Source organism: Apium graveolens, chromosome 9, assembly GCF_009905375.1.
Source record: "Apium graveolens cultivar Ventura chromosome 9, ASM990537v1, whole genome shotgun sequence".
NCBI classification, from domain to species: Eukaryota; Viridiplantae; Streptophyta; class Magnoliopsida; order Apiales; family Apiaceae; genus Apium; species Apium graveolens.
Window position 1 is genome coordinate 31,693,199 of NC_133655.1, and position 6,000 is coordinate 31,699,198.

Genomic DNA, 6,000 nt, shown 5'->3' on the forward strand with positions numbered 1-6,000 from the left:
TTGTAGATCTTGACTTGGCTTCACTTTCTGATCTCTCTGATGTCAGGAGTTGTTCTAAGATAGTTCTTTAATAAACATCTCTCAGCATATCTGAGTTCATCAATCATCCTCCTTTTAGCATCTTTAAGTTCTGCAGAATCTTCACCATTTTGAAAGATTGCAGCCCTGAGATCATTAATTTTAGCTTTCCTTATGTCCTGATCTAGTCTGATCAAATACGCCTTGTCAGACTCAAGATTGAATTCCACAGCCTTGTAACCCAGAAAGGTAGTTATAATCTTAGAAGAGTTAGGCTTCATCTCAACAATATCACCCTTGTGATCTCTGTACTTTGGAAGATATGTGCTGTCAGACTTTACAGAATAAAGCCTTTTCTGTCTCTGAATTTGACTCTTCAAATAGTTTGCAGCACTTTCTGTTATTTTGTCATTCACTTAAAGTAAGAATAATACATGTTCCAATTCTTCAAAATACTTCAGTGGAATGGCATTTTCCCTTATATGATAAACCCTACCATCTGTCATGAAGTACAACAAGATGTGTTCTCTCAAGTAGGTATGGTAAACCATCTGTACAGATTCTAGTTGATTCAATCTTTCAGGAGTTGCTCCAATACCTGGTTCACTTAAGGAAGTTGGATCATTGGTTGTGTTATGTATTCTTCTTTCATCAGCACTACCCAATCCAGATTTATCTCTTACTTCCTTTTCAGTAACCACTCTTGCTTCAAAACCACTTACAACAGTCTTCAAAGGTTGAGTCTATTTGGCTTTGGTGAATCCTGGTAGGAGTAATTTTGAAGGTTTAACATGAGCAATGTCAAAGGTTTCCTTTGATTTATCTTCTGATATCAAGTTAACTTGAGCTATGTCAGAGGTTACTTGCTTCTTTGAGATATCAGAACTAACTATATCTTGACTCTGAACAACTTGAGCCATGTCAGAGGTTGTCTTAGAAATTTTTCTTGAAGTCAGAGCAAGGTCAGCATCTTCAACAGTAATTTCTTCATCCACAGGAGGCACATAAACCTTGATAGGTTCACTAACTTTCTATTTGCCCTTGGACCTTGTATCTATCTGCAATTGTGATTTAGCCTTGGCTGCTTCAGGATTTGTTCTTTCTTTTATCACAATGCCTTTGGCCTTTGAAAGTTTCTTTTTACCAACAGAAGCTTCAGATTTAGATTTGACTTTTTCTAACTTAAGTCTAGCTTCTTCTTCCATCAGACTCTCAAAGTCCATTCCTGGATTTTCTTTCAGAAATAGTTGTCTTGATATTTCTTCATCAAGATCCAAAAGTTCATCAGAACTTATCCTTTTACCAGTAGCAGAAGTAATTCTTTTTCCAGCATCAGAACTTATCCTGTGACTTGTAATTTCAGCTCTTCTTGATGAAAAACTTCTACCTTGACCATGACCTCCACCCATTCCAGAGTTTCCCTGGTCATCTTTTTCATCATCCTTCCCCTTCAGTGTCTTAACAGTTTTGTATTTGGACTTAATTACTTTCTCCCCCTTTTTGGCATCAGCAGGTAAGAGAAGAGAGACAAGCAATTCCACTGAGGCTTGGATTTCATCGAGTTGAGATTGTTGAGAAGCTTGATTTTTCAAAATATCATCAATCTGAGACTGTTGCTTCTCTTGGGTCTTCTCCATGTAAGCAACTCTGTCAAAGGTAGTTTGGAAGAATTTTTTCTTATCAATTTTCTGAGTCGTTTCTTGCTTGAGCAATTCTTCCTGAACTTTATGTAACTCTGCATGAGTTGTTGAATGGAGACCTTGAAGATGTCTAGTACTCAATACAGTGACTCGAAGCTGTGTCTTTAAATTATCATTAATTAACATTTCATCAGCTTTTGCCAAGTGCTCAGCAAGAATCTTTTCAGATGGAACAAAGGTAACTGAGTTCCATTCCTTATTCCACTCCTGTCCTCTAGGAGTTTCACTCCAAGGTACTGGTGCTGCTCTTGTAACAAACTTCTTAACTAGTTCAGATTTATGAACAGTTTGTTGAGGTGCATGTCCTGAAGGACCAGCTTCATCATCATCTGCATTAATAGCAGCATCACCAGTAGTATCAGCATTTGAAGCATCAGAACTAACAGAATCAGCATCTTCTGATAAAACAACAGTATGAGAAGCAATTGAGGCTTCAGAATCATCCTCTAAGTGCTGATCTGTTTCCAAGTTCTGATCAATAGCCATATCCTGATGCTCACCTATATTCTGATCATCAACATCTAGATGCAGAGAAGGTGTTGTAGACAATTCTGGAGTTTGAGTAGCATCAGTAAAAGGTGTTGTTGATGGATTAATTGATGTTGGAGCTTCTAAGTGAAAGGAATATGTCCTAAGTCCAATCATGTATTAGGATTTAGGAATAACTTCCTGTGTAATCTGTTTTGATTTCATTGATATTAATAAAAGACTTATTTTGTTTTTATTACGGGCTTTATCTATTTAAGTGTTTAAATAAGATATACCATAGTTTAGAGTAAAGCTTTTTATGGATTATGATGAGATCATAATAGTGAGACCTAAAAGATGATAACTCTAAACTTAAATAGTTCCTGGTCGTAGGATTACTAACTGGTAATTAATAATCCGCAGAGATCGGTACATACTATGCTTGCTTCATTATGAAGGATGTCTGTTCTCATAGACATTTATGTGGTGACACTATAGCTAGTATGTAGGTGCTTATTATAGAATAAGTTCACTGAACATGTGATAAGTGGCATTTTATACCACTTAGAACGTCTTAAAATGGCTTAAATTGGTGTCTTGAAATCAAGTATTTTGTGTATTTGATGCATTTTTCTAGTGTTTATGCATTTCAGGGTATTAGTTGCATTTCGGGGGAGGAATCATCAAGAATAAGCCTTGACATGTGTTCACCATTGCGAGAGGAAAGGAATGGGCAGATTACGGCGAAGAAACGGAGCAAACCTGGATTTTTTCCAGTAGAGGCCTGCGCGCCCGCGCAGCAATGCTGAGCGGCCGCGCAGCTATGCTGAGCGGCCGCGCAGGGTCGGGGAAAAAAATAAATTATTTTAGACTTCTACTTCTGTTTGGCTTCCAACTTCTATGTAATCTGAGTTTTATGGGACTATTATATAGGTAGATTTGAGACGTTTTCACAGAGAGTATTAAGGAGATTATGTTTTAGATTGTGTTTTACGCAAGAAGCGAAGGAGATAAGGAAGAAGACCGATTTAGCACACCGCAACGAAGAGGAAGCATATATTCTTGTGATTCTTGTTTCGTTGTAACGTTGGATGCTAGTTTTCTTGCTTTGACTTATTTACTCTTGTGACGTACTCTGTTTTAATATAATTAGTTTAGTTATTATTTTCTTGTGTTTGTTTATCATGATTTCATATGAACCCATGATGGCGATAAGTTCTATTATGGGCTAATCGTGATCATGGCGTTGCAACGGATTTATTATGGAATTCTTTAGTTAATTATTTAATACTTTAGTGTGTGATGATTGCATGATATCTAGTATTGGTTGTGCGTATTCGTCTTATGTGCGTCGCGAACATATAAGATAGGGTGTTAATCTCTTGTGAAGCGACGGTGGATCTTGAGATTTAGAACTTGCCATGCTAGCATAGGTTCATGTACGTTGTGCATGATTAGTGGGTAACTCTAACAGTTTTATTTGCCCTATGTAATCAAAAAGAATAACTTGTGCTTAAATCGTTGTGTTGTCAATTTCTGTAGACATATAGGAACTCAACATAATTGATGACTATTCAACTTCTATCTTAATTGTGGATGCTTGGTAGAATGGTATTAGTACAATGAAAGTTGGCTTTTATCAGTTTCGTGTTATTCGATTAATATCATCACTGTCACATGCTAAAGGTAATAACAATGGCTATAGAAGGAAGTAATAATGAAGTTGTGATCTCATGAGTGTTTTATTATTGATAAATTGAAGTGTTAGTTAAGTGGTTAATTAAGTAGTTAGTTATAGTTAATATTTAATCAACAATTTTAAGTGTTATTATCTTAACATTGAGAAGTAATCATACATTGGTGAGTAAGTTTACTTAGATAATAATTTAGTCTGAGTCTCTGAGGGAACGAACTAGAAAGTATTCTATATTACTTGCGAACGCGTATACTTGCATGAATATTAGCGCGTGTTTTCGCCCTAACAAGTTTTTGGCGCCGCTGCCGGGGATTCGGCGTATTTGTTTAGTTTATGTACTTACCATCATTGGTCATTAGGACTCAGTGATTAGGACGTAGTAGTTACTTACTCTTTTCGGTTGTGTTTCAGGTACTTTAGCAAGCGTTTATGCAAACTCGTTCTCGTGCTCGCAAGAGGACTTTAGATACAACTGAGGAGACAGACGAAGTTCTTGATATTCCGGAGAAGTTAGATTTGGAGGATTCGGATTCAGGAACTGAGCAGAAAGAACCAGTAAACATGGGAGATCGTATTGTTCAAGCTGATCCAGCTCTTATGGATTTTTCTTGGCCAAAAATTGATGACATTCAGTCAAGCATCCTTCATCCGGCTATTCAAGCTAACACCTTTGAAATCAAGCCGGACACTATTCAGATGGTGCAAAATTCTGTTTCTTTTGGAGGAGCGGCAACTGAAGACCCCAACATGCACATAAGGAATTTTGTCGAGATCTGCAGCACTTTTAAGTATAATGGCGTGACTGATGAGGCTATCAAGTTGAGGCTTTTCCCATTCTCACTGAGGGATAAGGCTAAAGACTGGTTACATTCTGAACCAGCTGGGTCCATCACTACGTGGCAAGATCTTGCGTAAAAGTTTCTGGTGAAGTTTTATCCAATGGCAAAGACTGCTGCTATGAGGAGTGCTCTTACTCAGTTTGCGCAGCAACCTACAGAATCTATGTGCGAGGCTTGGGAACGCTACAAGGAAATGTTGAGAAAATGTCCACATCATGGAATGCCGGATTGGATGGTGATCACTGGTTTCTATAATGGTTTAGGGGACCAATCTCGGCCCATGCTCGATGCAGCAGCTGGAGGCGCCTTATGGGCTAAAAGCTATACTGAGGCGTATAATCTTATCGAGACGATGGCTGCAAATGAGCATCAAAATCCAACTCAGAGGATGACGTCAGGCAAGGTAGCAGGTATTCTGGAAGTTGATGCAGCCACCGCTATTGCAGCCCAGCTCCAAGCGCTATCAATGAAGGTTGATTCTTTGGCTACGTATGGAGTTAATCAAATAGCTATGGTTTGTGAGCTTTATGCAGGTTCTCATGCTACGGATCAGTGTTCTCTTGTAAACGAATCTGTTCAGTATGTGAATAATTATCAGCGATAACAGCAGCCTGTGCCAGCGACCTATCATCCTAACAACAGAAATCATCCAAATTTCAGCTGGGGGAATAATCAGAATGCTATTCAGCCACCATATCAGCAAGGAGTGAGTAAACAGTTTAACCCACCTGGATTCCAGCAAACACAGCAGTATGCTACAAGGAAATCATATCCTCAACAGGGAAGTGCAGCTGCACCCACTAGTGCTGATTTTGAGGAACTTAAGCTGTTGTGCAAGAGTCAGGCGGTTTCTATCAAGACCTTGGAAAATCAAATCGGTCAATTAGCCAATGCAGTGCTCAATCGTCAACCTGGCACTCTTCCCAGTGACACGGAAGTACCAGGCAGAAAGGAAGCTAAAGAGCAAGTCAAGGCTATTACCTTAAGGTCTGGAAAAGTAGCTGATGCTGAAAAGGCAAAAGAAGTAGAAGCTGAAATTAGAGGTGAAGAATCTAAGCAAAAAGAGAAAGCGGCGGAACCAAGGAAGACTACTGTTGAACACACTTTGCCTGAGGCTAATACAGGGGAGAAACAGCTCTATCCTCCACCACCTTTTCCAAAGAGATTGCAGCAACAAAAGCTGGATAGACAGTTCGGGAAGTTTCTGGAGGTGTTCAAGAAACTTCACATCAATATACCTTTCGCTGAAGCTCTTGAACAAATGCCTAGTTATGCGAAG

At 38.8% G+C, this 6,000-nt stretch overlaps 1 non-coding gene across 1 annotated transcript; it reads right to left on the bottom strand.

The window, feature by feature from the left end:
• Window positions 1–4,836: 4,836 nt before the first annotated feature.
• On the bottom strand, window positions 4,837–4,943 carry LOC141687803 (small nucleolar RNA R71). Its single transcript, XR_012561285.1, has one exon. It is a non-coding gene; the product is annotated as a small nucleolar RNA R71 (small nucleolar RNA).
• Between the last annotated feature and the right edge of the window lie 1,057 nt (window positions 4,944–6,000).